The sequence below is a fragment of the Leucoraja erinacea genome, chromosome 19 (genome assembly GCF_028641065.1).
Source record: "Leucoraja erinacea ecotype New England chromosome 19, Leri_hhj_1, whole genome shotgun sequence".
Taxonomy (NCBI): domain Eukaryota; kingdom Metazoa; phylum Chordata; class Chondrichthyes; order Rajiformes; family Rajidae; genus Leucoraja; species Leucoraja erinaceus.
In genome coordinates, this window is record NC_073395.1 from 26,138,092 (window position 1) to 26,156,334 (window position 18,243).

At 45.0% G+C, this 18,243-nt stretch overlaps 1 protein-coding gene across 3 annotated transcripts in view; it reads left to right on the forward strand.

Annotated features, from left to right (window-relative positions):
- The first annotated feature begins 973 nt into the window (after positions 1-973).
- Positions 974-18,243, forward strand: part of LOC129706403 (sodium-coupled neutral amino acid transporter 4-like) — an 88,733-nt gene continuing 71,463 nt past the window's right edge. The window contains exons 1-2 of one of the 3 annotated variants that reach the window (XM_055650689.1): positions 974-1,110; positions 9,865-10,109. The gene's annotated coding sequence lies outside the window, so the exon portion shown is untranslated. Of the gene's footprint in view, positions 1,111-9,864; positions 10,110-16,097; positions 17,675-18,243 lie in introns of those variants that run through there. The other 2 variants (XM_055650692.1, XM_055650691.1) reach the window with 2 other exon arrangements.

An 18,243-nucleotide genomic window follows, 5' to 3' on the forward strand; every position in this document is an offset into this window, starting at 1 on the left:
CAGAGATACTGCCTGAACCGCTGGGATGCTGCCTGTCCCGCTGAGTTACTCCAGCATTTTGTGTCTATCCTCGGAGTTACTTCAGCACTTCATGTCCTTCTGTGCAAACCACCGTCTGCAGTTCCTTGGTCCTACAAGAGAATTGGTAAGGCGGAAAAGAATTGGTAAACCCTTTTAATATGAGAGATAGCGGCAATACCAAATACTAAGTGTGTTGGTATATAACAAAGCCACAGAGTGTTGGAGTAACTCAACGGAGCAGGTGGCATATCTGGAGAGCATGGATAGAACATGGGCACATCTGGAGAACATGGATATAACATGGGCACATCTGTAGAACCTGGGCACATCTGGAGAACATGGATAGAATATGGGCACATCTGGAGAACATGGATAGAACATGGGCACATCTGTAGAACATGGGCACATCTGGAGGACATGGATAGAATATGGGCACATCTGGGGAACATGGATAGAATATGGGCACATCTGGGGAACATGGATAGAACATGGGCACATCTGGAGAACATGGATAGAACATGGGCGGGCACATCTGGAGAACATGGTCGGGATCCTTCTTCTTCAATGTAGGATATTCTGGTTTAAGATAGGCATAAAATAAAACTCAGGTCTGAAGAAGGGTTCCGACTCGAAACGTCACCTGTTCCCTTTCTCCAGAGATGCTGCCCGACACGCTGAGTGACTCCAGCGCTTTGTGTCTATCTTACGGGACCCTTCTTCTGACTGGATTCCTTGTATCCGCATTTCTCTGTATTATTATTTCTTTACAAAGCAATGAGTTGCATCTTCCAACAGAGCCGGGATGACTTGCCAGAACTCGGGGGCACCGAACTCCTTTAAGAATGTCACACTAGTTCAGGTCGTATTGGAAGTGTGCCTGGGTCTCTGTGAAGGGTCTGCCTTGAAAGAGTTTGCTTCGATTGGTGGATCCCCGAGTACAGGGCGTGTTCCGTCATTCATGAAACCTGAAACTGTTTGCATGCTGAGTTCACATGGTGGAAATTTCCACTATCTGCTGTTAAATATCTCTGAAATTACAATTCTCCGTTGCTCCCGTTTTTCTTACTTGGTTCACATTGCATTTCCAAGGTGGGTTTAATTTTTTGTTAAACTGTTTATCAATTTAAAAAACATCCATATTGTCTTATTCTCCAATGTATTGTAACGCAGTTTATATGGTTTCAAACTGAGTTGTGTGTTTACGCGGGAAGTTATTGTGGCTTGTTTTTATTTCTGGGTCCGTTGCTGTTAAGAAAATAAGCAGTTTTGTCTTTTATGTAAAGAGTACAAGTGGATGTTCGTAAACAATTGCAAAATCAGGAAACATAACTGGTTAAAGTCATGCTGAACTTATAAATGTGTGCGTTGGCAAAGGGAGAATCATTGAGTCAATATTACATTGGCGTTGTATTTAAAAGCCGGTGATAATGGGGAAATCATCTTGGGACAATCGAGGAGCTTCATTTCACTTCCAACACATCCTTCTCCATGTGTGAAATGCCCCTGGATTGTGTTGCTTTCTTCCCCGGCATCTGAAGAAACCCTTTTTTTTGCATTAATTTCGGCCAGAACAGTTTAATTTGTGAGGAATGTTTCGGCATTGTTACTGTTATCGTTATTATTGCACATGATGACGGGGCGTTGCTTTTACTTAAACAAATTACCCGGTGTCTTCTACCCAGAACGAGAACTGTTCATTGTATCGTGAGCGGTTCTATTGTGGCTTTGAGACAAAGTGCAAGGGTTGCCTGCTGAAGGCGTGGGCTACTAATGTGGCATATCGCACCAGTATTAATCCACTGTATCCGGCTCCAGAAACACTGCAGACTGATTTTACCCCCCCACGATTAATATTTGTCGATGCCGCCCAGCAACTAGCATCCTTGTGTACCTTCCTGGTAGCAGAACTGGTCGCTGGACCGGGTACTATTGTCATTCTAACTCAGGGGTAGGGGAGAGAGGCGAACAGGAAACCCTCCTCTCGACGGATGTCTCAGCCCTCGGGGTCCAAAGAAGGTTACGGGCTTCTGCCTCATTAAAAACAAAGGGACTGCCTGCAAAGCCCAGATGGAAAGGATTAAACGATCAACATGTGTTGACTGAACCCCACTCCCACCCGGATAAGCAACACGCAAAGTCTTCATGCAGGATTTAAATCCCTCTCCTTCGCCACCAACGCCAAGCCCTTCTCCAGTCTTCTCTGGCTATTCCAGTTCTGTTCTCTCCATCCTCTCGTGTAACCCGCAGCATTCTTACCAATTGTCAGGCTTAATGTCCGCCTGTTCCCAGCTTACACCCCAGTGGTATGAATATTAACTTCGTTAACTTCGTGATCCTTGCTCTACCTCTCTCTCCATCCCCCCTCCTAGTTCTCTGGAAACCGGCTGTCCTCGATTACATTTTATTACTGTTTGCTATGTTGTTACCTTCTCCTACCGAACAATGATCTATTCTCCATATTCTTTGATCTCCATCTCCTTTTCTTGTTTTCACACCTTACACTTCTTTATCTCCACATCTCCCTCTCCCCTGACTCAATCTGAAGAAGGGTCTTGACCCAAAACATCACCCATTCCTTCTATTCAGAGATGCTGCCTGTCCTGCTGAGTTACTCCAGCCTTTTGTGTCTATCCTCCGCAGGCCTCTCCATCTTGCTTTGTTCCTTAAAACCAACACCTTCTGATCGGACTGAAGTAGGGTCCTTGTCCATTTCCTCCATAGACACTGCCTGACTCGTTGCGTTCCTCCAGCTCTTCGTGTTCTGCTCACAATTCCAACATTTGCAGTTCCTCCTGTCTGCTTGATCATACTTCTTTTGCCTGCCCTAATATATTTTCAAAGAAAATAAAAATACAAAAGAAAATTGCAATTGCTGCTAATGAGAATTAAACATAGAAAATGGTGCGAACATTCAACATAAGAGAAATAGAACTAATATTTCAAACCCAAAGCCCTTTGGTCAAAATATAGATCTCAGGCCTGAGACATTAGCTCTGTTTTTCTCTCCGTAGATGCTGCCTGACCTGCTGAGTGAGTGTTTCCTACTTTTTTCTGCTAATGCATCTCCATGTCACCTTCAGTCTGAAGATGGGTATTCCAGGTAACAACTTGGTAAATCTCTTCTGCTCTCTTGCTAATGCCACCACATCCTTCCTATAGCGTTGCACCCAGAACTGTGCCTAATTCTCCAAATATGGCAGAACCAAAGAGCATAGAACAGTACAACCTAAGGACAACCAACCAAAGAACAGTACAACCCAAGGACAGTCCCATGGGCCCACAATATCTGTGTCAAACATGATGCCAAGACCAACTCTTATCTGCCATAATCCATATCCCTCCATTTCCTGCATATCCATGTCCAAAAGGCCGCCATCGTATCTTCTTCCACCACCGCACCTGGCAGTGCATTTCAGACACTCAAGAACAAAGGGGGACCTGGTGCGGGGTGTTATTAGCAACTTTGTCAATGTCCTTTAAGGGTGACTATTTGCATACTTTGGGTGTGCAAGCAAAGAATTTCACTGGGACAATAAAGTATTCAATTAAATTCAAAACACTTGCCCCTCTCCTTTAAACCCCATACACCCCTCTCACCTTAAAGCTATGCCCTCTGGTATTTGATATTTCCATACTGAGAAAAAAAGGTTGTGACTTTCTACCTTATCTATACCACTCATACTTTAATATATTTCTGTTAGGTCTCCACTCTGCATTCTGGGGGAAATTATCTGTCTATCCAATCTCTCCCTATAGCTAATCCGGGCATCATTCTGTTAAACCTCCTCTGCACCCTTTTCAAAGCCTTGCATCCTTCCTGTAATGGGGCAATGAGAACTGTACCCAATACACCAAATAAGGCCTAACTAAAGTCTTATGAGGCTGCATCATGACTTTCTGACACTTGTACTCAATGCTTTGTTTTGTATAGATGCAACATGATGTCCCAGCCCTTAAACTCAACGTCTTGTTCTATGTAGGAAATGCATGTCAAATGTCTTCTTTTCTACCCCATACACCTAGATGCTGATTTTCAGGGAACTATGAACTTGCACCCCAAGACTTCTCTATACACCAACACTCCTAAGATCCTTGCCTTTTACTATGTATGGCCTGTCTGTAAACTGCATTATCTCGCATGTCTGGATTAAATTCCACCTGACGCTGCTCTGTTCAATTTACCAGCTGCTCAATATCCTTGTTTATCCTTGGGTAACCTCCTTAAATATCCCTGATCCCACCAACGTTCATGTCCTTGGCAAGTTGACTGATCATACCAGTTGCATCCATGTCATGAACATATCACAATCAATAAAGTTCATATATTTAAATAGATTTTCTGCACGGGAGTCCACTGAGTCCATCGTAATCAAAACACAAATGATCTAAGGCTGGCACGTCAGTAGATTTGTTGGGGTGAGAGATTGCAACCTTCACGTGGTCCGCCCTGTTTCAACGAGTGCAATCAACCTGGCGTGCACAATCAAATAAGATCAAATAGAACAAGTTGTGCTACAACTTTAGGCAGTGCACGCCATACGCAAGAAGAAGAAGTAGATTTGGTGCTTTATAGCATCTGAGACCCGGGTTTGATCCTGACCATGGGTGCTATCTGTACAAAGCTTGTACATTTGCCCTGTGACTCCATGGGTTTTCTCCAGGTGCTCTGGCTCCATCCCAAAGACTGAAGGTTAGTAGATTGATTAGCTTCTGCAAATTGTCCTGAGTGGGTGCAATATATCTAGTATATGAGTGATCACTGGTCAGCCTGGACTTGGTGTGCCAAGTTTCCACACTATATCTGTAAACTAAACTAAACTTCTCCCACTTCCCAGCTCATGGCCATTCAGTTGCAGGGCTTGTTGCACTTCTGCCTTTTTTAAAATGTAGTGAGAATTTCTTCCTCTATCATCCTTTCAAGCAGTGAGTAATACTGACCTTTCCCACCGACCTTTCCACAATTCTTCTTGCTTTGTTCCATTGACTTCTATCCATGGCCATGTCAGAAATAGGGTCACAACCCAAAACATCATCCATCCATTCCCTCCACAGATGTTGCCTGACCTGCTGAGTTCTTCCAGCATTTCTTTCTAGCATCTGCACTTCCTTGTATCTTCAAACCATGTGCATCAGTTATTGACATCTCCGCTAAGGGTATAAGTCTTTCCTGGTCATACTGATGTGGCTCTCATAATTATATATACCTCCATTTTTTTGTATACCTTTGATCCAAAGAAATACATTCCAGCCCAGTTAGTGTCTCCTCATAATTTGCTAAACCTGACAACAGCTACGCTCAGTCCATCAGGGTCGACGTGATCTCCTAGTTGCCAAACAATTTAACTCCCCTTCCCACTCCCATACTGACCTTTCCTTCCTGGGCGTCCTCCACTGTCAGAGTGAGGCCACACGCATATTTCACTTGGGCAGCTTACAACCCAGTGGCATGAATATTGATTTCTCTAACATCAAGTAACCCTTGCATTCCCTCTCCCTCCATCCTTCCCCCAACCTAGTCTTGATAATTTCACCATGTGTATCCTTTCATCATCACCTCTTCCCCAGCCAACAATGGACCATTGTGGGCACCACCTTTCTTGAGTCATCGATGCAGGCTCTGCTTTGCTCTGTACCTTCCATATCTTTAGTTTCCCCCTCCATGATGCTCAGTCTGGTGAAGAGTCTCGACCCAAAACGTCACCTATTCCTTTTATCCAGAGATGCTGCCTGACCTGCTGAGTTACTCCAGAATTTTTTGTCTATCTTCTGTGTAAATGAGCATCTGCAGTTCCTTCGCAAACACTTTTGTAAATCTCTGCATACACTCTAATGCTATCCCATCCTCACAATGTGCTGATCAGACTGTACACACCATAACTGTCATTTTTATTCATCTCATTAAAACTCTTCCCACTCTTCTTGTTGACTCATTGGTTATCACCAATGGGTTGATATCCACTGGGCATTTACCAGAGTAAATTCAAATCTGTTACCAACAGTACAGTGTTCCCCTTCCTTTCCCTAATGCATCTTTTCTCCTGGCAAGCAGATTCTAAATTGATCTAGATTATAGTTCCATCATTTAACTCAAGATGTGAAAAATGTAAGTAGCAATTGGTTTCCACTTCTGCCAGTACCTTTTCCCCCGACACTGGAATCTGAGCACATAACTAGCACATCACTCCATTGGTGGGAAAGTGCTGTCTTGTTGCCGAGGCACTCATTAAGATGAGACATCACATTCTGAAGACAGACACAAAATGCTGGAGTTAAACCCCTATCCCACGGTGAGAGTTCATTCCAAGAGTTCTCCCGAGTTTGCCCTGATTCAAACTCGAAGATTTATGGTAATGGCCACTCGTCGGTACTCGGGGCTCTCGTGGGCATTTTTCATCATGTTGAAAAATCTTCTCGAGTCTTCCCGAGTACCTGCCGTTAGCGCTAAGAGATGTCCCGAGCTCCGACGTACCCGCTACGTTCATTCTCCGTGCTTACCACGAGTTTGATTTTTTTTTAACTCGGGAGAGCTCTTGGGATGAACTTGTACCGTGGGACAGGGCTTTAACTCAGTGGGTCAGGCAGCATCTCTGGAGGAAAGGAATGTGACATTTGGGTCTGAAACCCTTCCTCAGACTGAGAGATGGAGAAGGCCAGAACAAAACAGGGCTGGCAACAGATGACTTCAGGAAGGGTGGGGGAAATTCCGTCTGTCTCTATGGGTGGATATAAAATGTCCCACAGCACAATGCCTACAAGACCAGGAATTGTCTTGGTCTTTCCTGGCTAATATTTTTTTCCAGTCAATAACAAATTCAATTGGTTATATAATGCTGTGGTCATAGCTGACTGTGTGAAAATGATTTGTCATATTTGCTCATATAATAGGAAGTAGTTCCACTTTCAAAATAATTTCGGACATCCTTAGAATTTTGAATAGTGCCCTCGTTTTCTCATTCTGATATTTTGCACAGTGTTGACACTGCTTGTTAACACGATTAAATCCCGCACTCAATGACTGCTATACCTTGATTGCCTATTATACTTCGCTCTTGATACTCATCGCAGCAAATGACTAACAGGAAGCAATGCCCTGGGTGGTAGTTATCATGAGGTGTTGTAGTTCTTCCTGAATGATGCTGGATTAGTTATCGCCAGAAATATCCACCTGTCAAATGCATCAATACCACAATACTCTCAGCTTTCACACAGTTAATTTCCGAATCCCCCCACGAGTAACGAGAATTTTATGGTTAAAGTAGTGCGGGTTTGAAATATTGTGTGGTTTCTTGAATAATACATTAGAAAGTCGCTGATACTGTAGCTCAATAAGATTCTGCCAACTTGCAAAGGAAAGTTTATGTAAGAGTTTAAAATTAACAGTGAATTAAAAGAAGACCTCGGGGGGGAATCATCTCTGATATTAGTGCTAAAAACATGCATAAATATTGACAACTGGTTATGTTCACACATTCACATTCGGTTCCATTGATTTCAGTTGACCAGTGGGAACGAAATGTGTGTAAATAATACAATCCGCTCTTACCTGCTCTCTAATGTGTGCTTTATTTGGACCAGCTATCCTGGAAGTGTCTGTGTATAATCAATACTGTTTTAGTACAATACAGGATTTAAACGGATTTGTTTAGAATGTTATTGAATATTTAAGTATCTTCAGTGCACAGCTCCATATTGGTATCTGCTCTTCCATCATACACTGCTAAACGCTCCCAATGATCACCTAGAGCCGGGATTATGTAACTGCTGTCCCAATGGCTTCTAATACAGGTGCACAACCTTTTATCCGAAAGCCTTGGGACCAGACACTTGTCGGATTTCGGACATTTTCGGATTTCAGAATGGAAGATTTTTAGCGTAGATTAGGTAGGTAGCACGGGCGGCTTGAAAAGTCTGGAGCTGCTGCCTCCTCCCGGGTGACCAGGAGACTCACTGCATAAATGTTAGTCAGTTAGTTTGGAGGGATTTTATGTGGTGGTGGTGGAGTCGGGGTGAAGGGGGAAACTTTAATTCTTAGTCCCCTACCTGGTCGGCGACTCCCAACCTCGCGGAGCTGGGGGCTCCGTCCGGCCGCGGGCGGCGCCGGTTGGAGCTCCGACCCCGGCAACTCTACCCCTGGCTGCGAGGCGCTCCAAATCCAGCGCCGCCCGCGGTCGGACGTCCCAGCTCCGGGAATGTCGGGAGTCGGCGGCGTCGCAGCGCTGGGATACCAGCGGGGAGCGGGCAATGCCTTACCGGGTCGCCGTGCGGCAAGCTCCGGAACGCTGTGGCCGCCGACAGACAACATCGCGGAGCGTCGCTGGATTTGGAGCCGCGGAGTTGGGGGCTCCGTCCGGCCGCGGGCGGCGCCGGTTGGAGCTCCAACCCCGGCAACTCTACCCCTGGCTGCGCGGCTCTAAATCCAGCGACGCTCCGCGATGTTGTGTGTCGGCGGCCACAGCGCTCCGGAGCTTGCCGCACGGCGACCCGGTAAGGCATTGCCCGCTCCCCGCTGGTTTCCCAGCGCTGCGACGCTGCCGACTCCCGACATTTGCGGAGCTGGGACGTCCGGCCGCGGGCCGCGCTGGATTTGGAGCGCCTCGCAGCCAGGGGTAGAGTTGCCGGGGTCGGAGCTACAACTGGCGCCGCCCGCGGCCCCACCGGCCACAGCGCTGCGGAGCTTACTGCACGGCGACCCGGTAAGGCATTGACCGCTCCCCGCCTCTCCGACCAGGTAGGGGACTAAGAATTAAAGTTTACCCCTTCACCCCCCTTCACATAAAAGCCCTCCAAACTAACTGACTAACATTTAAGCAATGATTTACAGATGTTTAAGCGTCTCCCGGTCTCCAGGGAGGAGGCAGCCGCTACAGTAGTACAGACCTGGGTTGATCGTGGGTCGTTTTGGGTCAAGTTTGGCGCCAAACGCGAGCTTTGGTGCGCAGACGACATCTGGAAAAAATGGCCGGTTTTCGGAGCTTTTCGGTTTCTGGAACACCGGATAAAAGGTTGTGCACCTGTACTACACATTCCACCATCTCCATCTCACTAAAAATTCTGCTGCTCTTCCAGCTTCAAGATTTGTCCTCTTAACACTTGCATTCTCCCTGCCCTATGTCACCACAGATTTGAAACCATTGCACTCTTTGCATTCTTTACGTACTGGCTTCTCCTTCTTTAACAATCTACAGCCAATACCTATGGTTAAACATTTTCAGATGTGAATTTACCACTCTCTGAAAAGATGTCTTGAATTCCTTTCAGGCACTGACTCAAAGCATTGCATGACCAATGTGTACGTTTACCTGAATTGTTCTCAATCTTTTCACTTTTTGCACAATCATTTACTTTCATGACATTTCGTTAACATGAATTGCAGTCGTTTTATGTTCAAATTCTTGCAAAGAATTTTGGGTCTGCAATTAAGATATTAAAATTTAAATGTAATATTTAAATGTTTTTTAGGTACAAAAATTCAGTGCAATGCATGAATCTGATGCTCTGTGATTTCTACATTATGAACCTGGTTGGAATTGCAGGCTAGGGAATATGAAAATCAGGGGCAAGTACCCTTCTGTCATGTCCACGTTGCTTAATATTGGCACAGTATAAGTCAAAGATGTGATCACTATAGATGATGTTTTTAAAAAAACACGGTGTAAAATTCTGATTTTTAACAAAAAATGTTATCTGCCTTTGAGAACTGAGTAAGTAATCCATCTGGGATAATGGTTCTGGCTTTTAATGCGCCTATTTTTGCAAGACTGACTAAAATTGACTGACTGATTGAATGTTTCACATTATAAATAAATCGAACCCTAAAACAGTTATACCCTGGTTTTAACACAGGCTGAGGGGACAAGGATTTGATTTCCCCACCGATGTTAGACACAACCCATTCCATGGCAAGGACATCGGACGCAAAAACAAAACCAGTATCTGCCTGAACCTTATGGTGAGCTGTATGCGCCAGAGAACAGGTATCAGCTGGAGGAACTAAGCGGGTCGAGCCGCCTCAGTGGTGAGGGAAAGGAACTGCCAACATTTTGTGTCGAAACCCTGCATCAGGACTACACTGTTTCCGCCATCTTGAGGTAAGGAAGTCCCAAGGATGAATTCTGGATGACTCCTGGGTACCCTTTTGAAAATGTTCAGCAGGAATCTATGACCCAAGGCCCCATGAAATGGCCCAGCATCACACACACACACACACACACACACACACACACACACACACACACACACACACACACACACACACACACACACACACACCACACACCCACACACACACACACACACACACACACACACACACCCCCACCACATACACCACCACCCCCCCCCCCCCACACACACACCCACACCCCCACCCACACCCCCCACACACACACACACACACACACACACACACACACACACACACACACACACACACACACACACACACACACACACACACACACACACACACACACACACACCCTCACACACACACCAATCCTCCACCCTAGTTATGTTATTAATTCCACAGTTCTCCACATTGTATCCCTCTTGAGATCATATTTTCCCAAGCCAACAATGGGGTTACCAGGCACCACCCTGCCTGAGGCCATATGTAGCCAATCCTGGCTGATCCTGGCCTTTTCTTGCCACCAGTTTATTCATTCATTCGTTTGACCCACCATGTCTGTGCTGATCCACCTAACTGTATCCTCACAAACTCTTTCCTGGTACTCCTGCCACAAGGAGTAATTTAACAGCAGCCAATTATCCTATCACCCAACATTTAGTCAGGATTACAGTGTGGAAACAGGCCATTTGGCCCACCAGGTCTGTGCCTATCAACGATCACCTATAGACTAGTGCTATTCTTCACACTAGGGACAATTTACAGAAGCCAATTAATCTGCAAACCTGCACGTCTTTGGAGCGTGGGAAGAAAAAACCCACGGGGAGAATGTACAAACTCCTGGACAGATAGCACCCGTAGTCAGGATCATACTGGGTCTCTGGCATTGTAAAGCAGTACTCTTCTGTGAAGGAGGAGGACGCCATGCCGTAATAGGGAAATTATACAAATTTCACACATATAGCATCGGAGGTCAGGATCAAACCCAGGTCTTTGGAGCTGCAAGTTAGCAACACTAACAATTTAGTTTTGAGATACAGTGTGGAAACAGGCCCTTCGGCCGACCAGCGATCCCCGCACATTAATACTATCCTACACCCACTAGGTGACAATTTTCACAGAAGCTAATTAACTTTTAAACCTGCACGTGTTTGGAATGTGGGAAAAAAATCGGTGCACCCGGAGAAGACCTACACGGTCATAAGGAGAACATCCAAAACTGTAAACATGCACCCACTAGTCAGGATCTTATATTGTGCCACTTTGAGGTGATCTCCTGGCCTTGAAGTATACGATTAGCCAATATCAAATTGCTTTGATTCAGATGGGAGCAGTGATTCCAACAATGAATGTGTGAACACCATTTATCAATTGTTTTGCTCTTTCTAATTTTAGTAGGCTCATTATAGAGTTTACCATGTAAACTTTGGAAAAGCGGTAATGCTCTTTCAAATTCAGTCAAGGATTTCAGTAAATCTAAATCATCTTGTTTTAAAGTTTGATTATCTAGTTTTACAAACAGTTCCCATTTTAACTGCGGTAATTATTTTGCAAAATGTGCTGTAGTTATTCACAAATGTTGGTTACTACATGTGGTTTAGGAAATGTTTTTACAAGCAGACCCCCTCAGGAAGATTTATTATTGAATAGCCTATTCAGATGCCTTGACACGCGGGAGTTACCTTGATTGTCTTTGCTCTTCCTCTCCAAAGTAGTCTCATACGAATTGTGACCTTTTATGTAGAAAGGAATTTCCTACTCTGCTTCTCGGTGTAAATTGTAAAGAAAATGACAGATTGTTTTCCTGTTTTAAGAGATAACTTTCCTTCTCTGACGTCAAAACCTGCCACAGTGCTGCAACAGCTAATGAGGTGCTATTGAACTATTAAAGCATGGTTCATATTGTAATAGGAAACTGGCTGGTCCCTCTTCCTATATTAACAACAGTATAATAACATGCACTTCATCTGTTATGTTGATTGAGAGGTAAATATTTGCCAGGTTTGAAGGAAATATTTCAGATACAAAGCATTTTCCAGTTTTGATATTTTTTGAATAAAATATGGGCATCTCAAGCAAGTGCAGCAATTATTGTTGGAAAGTCATTCCAATAGATTTGTTGTAGACGCAAGGAACTGCATATGCGTGCGGTGTACCAAAAAAATGATACAAAGTACTGGAGTAGATCAGCAGGTCAGGCAGCATTCACTCTCAGCCTGAAGAAGAGTCTCGACCCAAAAAGTAATCTATTTTTCCAGAGATGCTGCCTGTCTCGCTGAGCTTCTCCAGCATTTTGTGTCGTAGGCCAGGCAGCATCTCCTGATTCCTACTGCTCTCCGGGCATGAAGAAGGGTTCCAATCTGAAACATCGCCCTTCCTTTTCCTCCAGGGATGCTGCCTGACCTGCTGAGTTACTCCAGCACTTTGTGGAGTGCTATCTCTGGAGAATATGGATGTTTCGGATAGGGATCTTTCTGCAAATAGTTTTTTTGTGTGTAGGTTTCAAGGATTTAATCTCATTGATGATGAAGGAACCACAATATAAAGATTGGACAGAGTGACTTGGAAGGGAACCTGCAGGTCATGATGTTTTGGTAATAACAACAGTGCCCTTTTTAAATGGTAGACACTGCGGCCACAACACGCTACTGGTGAGGATATATTTGTGTTTTACCCTTTATCCATAGAACAACATTAAAATTATATTAATGGAGGCAGAAAATCTGGGAGAGGCTGGCTTGCATAATGTCAAATGCAACTTAATGAGTAAATATGGAGATAAAATGTATTTGTGCACTGCACAAATGAATAGTCGGTTTACTAGCAGAATGTTTGGACACAAGAGGAAGGTAATTGGAAAGAATGGAATTTGGCAAACTGGTAAAGTGTCTTATTGTTGATTGATGCTTTGTTTCCTTGGCTATCTGCTCAAAGGACTGAGCCAGTTTAAAGTAATGACATAATTGTGTTGCATGTAACAAAAAGCTAAGCCAAAATAATACTATCTGAAGATTTTCATTGCGTTTAAAAGTGTCTGTAGCGATTTAACTTTGTTGTCAGACAAGTGAGGGTGTCAAGAAAAGTTGTGGAAGTTTAGAATTAAGTAGTATTATGGGATGGGTCGGTGACTGACGTTCGTAGTTGTACGACATACACAATGAAGTAAGCTGTCCTGCAGGTGACGTCCGGTCAGGTTCAAGGCTGGGGCTAGGGCTAGGGTTAGGGTTAGGGCTAGGGTAGGGTTTCCTCCCGCACTCCAAAGGCACACAGGTTTGTAGGTTGATGGGTTTGGTGTAAGTTCTAAATTGTCCCTAGCGTGTGTGGGATAGTGTAAGTGTGTGGGGATTGCTGGTCGGTGCGGACTTGGTGGGTCGAAGGGCACTGTATCTCTGAAATATGACACAGGGGCCCCAGGGGTTGGACACGAACCCCCAATGTTCTGCCTGCACCTCATGGGAACTAAACTGTTGGCCACGAGTTGTCCCAGAGGGCAGATCTCTCTTCCAATGTTCTCTCCAAACCCCCAGAGGCAGTGGGCTTTTCAACTGGGTACAGGCAATGTTGTCAATGTACCAGTGCCACCTGCCTGCTCCGACCACTGAGTCTAAATACCCACCGCCCATTTTGAAGCCAGGCGAGGGGGTGGAGAAGGAGGGGGGGGGGGGGGGGGGGGGGGGGGTGGGGGGTGTTGTTCCCAATGTCTGCAGTTATTCCATAGTCAATGTTACTAAAACAGAAGATGTGGCCTTTGTGCAGTACTATTAGTGGGATCTAGCTGTCACAGACTGGGTCCACAAATGGGGGCATCAGAGAAGGGGGGATGGAGAAGGGGATGTGAGGGGTGGGGGGGGAGTGGAGAGGGGGAGAAGAGAGTGGAGCGGGGAGAAGTGAGGAATAGGGGGTAAGGGAAGAATGGCGGGGGGAGGGGAGAAGGGTAGGAGGAGAGGTGCGGGGGGGGGGGGGGGGGGGGGGGGCAGTGGTGCGGGAGGGGAGGGGTGCGGCGGGGAGAGGGGAGTTCAGTCTACATTCACTAAATCCACATTGTAAGACTCTATGACTGTAAATGACTACAGGCCCCACAATAATCAAGAAGCTTGCGACCTTCCATCACAAATCAGCCCATCCTCTGGCAGTCACATTTATTCCCTTCACTGCAAGCACATAATGCCTGCAATGAATACCATCTACAAACTGAAGTGGTCTGAAGAAGAGTCCCAACCTGAAATACCACCTATTCATGTTCACCAGACATGCTGCCAGAACCACGGTCTTACTCCAGCAATCTATCTTTCACTGATCATCTACAAAAAGGTTTGGTGTTCCTCCAGCATCCCCTGATGAGACCAATATTAATAATAATAATAATAACTTTATTTATAAAGCGCTTTTAGACAACATCAGTTACCACAAAGTGCTGTACATGGGAAGTCAACAAAAAGTTATTACAAACTACTAAAACCATTAAGACGACAGGACTATAAAAACAGTAAAAATTAAAAGACATTAAAAGCACTAATACAGGAACAATGTCTCAGCCAGTGTCGAAAGCCAGTGAATAAAAGTGAGTTTTTAGGGAGGATTTAAAGATGGACAGTGAAGCGGCCTGTCTGATCTGCAGCGGCAAGGTGTTCCAGAGTGCCGGGGCAGCAACAGAAAAGGCTCTATCCCCAAGCATAGATCTGTCTCGTTTTGCAGAGCACCTGCACTCTGTCCACGATGGTCGTAATGAGTTTCCATTTGCAGGTCACTTCAACTCCTCTTCCCATTCCCACATTATACATTGCATGGTGAGGCCAAGTGCAAACTTGAAGAAAAGCACCTCATTTTCCATTTGGGTGGCTCAATGGTATGAAGATTAAATTTTACAATATCAAGTAACCCATTCCTCTGATTTTCCTTTCCTAGAGTTATACAGGTCCTTTGGCTCAACTTGCCCATGCCAACCAAGATGCCTCATCTACATAGTCCCACCTGCCCACATGTGGCCTATAATCGTCTGAACCTTTCCAATCCATGTACCTGTCCATGTACCTTTCCCACTCCCACCAGTCCGTTCAGGCACTATCTCCCTTTGTTCACCCTTTACTCCCCTGCCCCTCTCATTTCCAAGGCCCACTACTTTTTTCCAACTGGTTCATCTGCCTCTACCTATCTCTACCTAGGTTTTTTCTCACTTGGTTCACATTTCCTATCCCTTCCTCATCAGGTTCCATCTGCCCATCAATGCTCCCTTATCTGATTCTACCTATCACCTGCCAGTCTATATTTCTCCCCTTCCTTCTCCTCCACCTGATTCCATCCACCCATCATAGCCCTTTTTTCTCCCCCCCCCCCCCCCCCCCCCCCCACATGACACTTGCCAACCCGTGTCTCATCCCTTCCTCATGCTTCTATATACTGGCTATTTTCCCTCTACACGCTCGATCACGCATCATAAATTCATGTTCTACAGATGACACAAAGTGCTGGAGAGACTCAATGGGTCAGGCAGCATCTGTGGCAAGAAATGGACAGACAACCCTTCTTCAATCTGATGGAGTAGAGGGGACGAAGCTGAGAAGAGAGGAAGGAGTGAGGCAAAGCCCCTCAAGTGATAGGAGGAGACAGATGAGGAAGGGTGATTAGCAGATGGGTTGAGATAGGCTGGAAGTGATAAAGGAGACACAAGGATGTTCGATGAGGAAGAAAGAGGAAGAGTGAAATGTAAAACCAGAGGGAGTGATTTGGGTGGAAGGGGGTGGAAGGGGGGGGGGGGGGGGGGGGGGGGGGGGAGTGTGTGTTAAAAGAGAAATGAGGGACTCATAGTGTGTAGTGGTGAGAGATGAATGGAAGGATTAGGCAAAGGAAATGGGTGGTAGGTGTGGCAGGAGAAAAGTGTGTTCGGAGAACCTGTGGAATATGAGGTGCTGTACAGATCTCAGAAGTATCTGGGAGGACGGAGATCTCTGCTGCCTTGTAGTCCATCAGTTCTCTGACAGGTCTAAAGTCCTGATCTTGAAGTGTCCTTTTTCTTAATTGATTAAAGGGCGTGTTGGTGTGTTCAAAGATAAGATTAATTTAATCGTTGATATCAGCCATCACAAAGAAGTCACCCCTGATACTTGGGAAGTGGTCCACATTTCCAAGATCTTGCTATAAAATGTTATTGTTGGGAGACAGTTTTGTAACAGCAGGAGTAAGTTAGTAGAGGACCTTTCTTTAGCAGCTGTTGAGTTTATGACCCATCCTCTCGTATGCCTCAGTGAATGTGTTCATAAGATCTTAGCACTCAGTCTTCAAGCTTGCATAACTGGAGCATGCTATAACTCTACTACTGATGCGTGAATGACCTTGGATCCAGAGTGAAGTCATCGTGGATTCATCAATTTAACGATAGTTGTGAAGATAAGCTCCATTCCCACAAGAGGTTTGTTGAACGTGACATGCAACATTGTAATGAGAATAAATAACAAAATTGTTGGGACAATGGCACAACTTTGTTGCGCACCAGTCTTCACTGAGATAGATCCTGTATTGGTTGCTATCATGCATTGCATCCCATTATGATGCAAGTGCATGAAGGAGAAGGATTTGAGGAGGGTTGTTTATAATGCCATGGAGGTCCTATGTAGCTGCTACTTCTGCCCCCATAATTGTTCTTGCTATTGCCGTTCAGTGAAGATTGAGTCATTGTGCCTCTAGAATAACACGTCCATACCCCTGCGTTCTACGAAGAACTCCTTGGCCAGTAGGAGGAGACAGCTGAGGGGTACTTGACGATAATGTCCCTGTGGCAGAGAACAGGGAGAACCTCTACATAGTTATATTTGACTCCTTCCTTGAAGATGGTCATAATAATGGCATCCATGAGGTCTCCTATTATACAATCCTTTCCTGAGACGTGTACAGTGCCAGTACATCGAGTGCCAACGCACTTTGTAGGCCAACCTCACTTTGAACTTTGAGTAATGGTACCAAAAATAGTGGCGGCAGCATGTGTAATATACGCAAAAAGAATTTCACTGTGCAGTTGCATATGCGATGAATAAACCAAATGTTGAAATTGTGGATTTTTGGCCATAGGTTTTCTCGCTATGTTCTGCTACTGGCCCCTTGTTTTTTTGAGGATGCAGCCTTCTCAACCTTGTGTTGGTTAGGGGTGGCAAGAAATTAAGAGTTTCAGAATATTCCCATTCATTCTGCTGCCAAATATTGGAATTAGCATTCCCAGCTACGATTAAAAGAAAATCCTCCTATTTATATCCAACACTCTCATCCAAGAACACTCTTAACACTTGAGTTGGCGTGGCAAGCAATATGCATAACTATCAAATCTCATGTTGCCCTTGCTATATCAGTAAACATGTGAGAGTATGGACAGCTGCTCTTGGCAATAAACAAATACCTTCAGTAGAGAGAACCAAGGCAGCAGTACTGGTTCATCACTTCAGACGGAGAGAGAGAATTCTTGAAGGCTTGTGTGAAGTTTATCAACAAAAATTATCATTGAGAACTGAACATGTGAGATTGGACCTAATAGATGCACAGGTGAGTCCCTCATTTTGCAGATACTGATTTAGTTTTGGAGAAAGTGACTTTGTCTTGCCGACCAGCGATCTCTGCACACTAACACTATCCTACACACAAGGTACAATTTACAATTTTTACCAAGCCAATTTGTCTAGAAACCTGTACATCTTTGGAGTGTGGGAAAAAACCGGAGCACCCGGAGAAAACCCACGTGGTCACAGGAAGATCGTACACCACTGCGCTACACATGAATATCTCAGAAAAGACTGGTCAAAAATAGACTTGCTTCCTTTCATGTATGAATTACCCCTTTACCTTTGCAGCTTCTTTATTAAGGGACTTAAAGGATCTTTGTAATTGGATATTCTATTGTTACCAGAAGATCGGGGCCTCTTTTTACTCTGCTCTTTCCTGCTATTTGTTGTCGACTGCTTCTTGCCACCCAGCCTGTGGTTCTGTTTGATCTCTTTGGTCTCTGGTGTTGTTCCCCCTCATATTACCCCTAAACTGGGGGGGGGGGGGGGTCATGGTTTGGGGGGGGGGGTTCTCAAAGGGAAAAGCAGCAGGATCAAATTGCTGTGTGATTG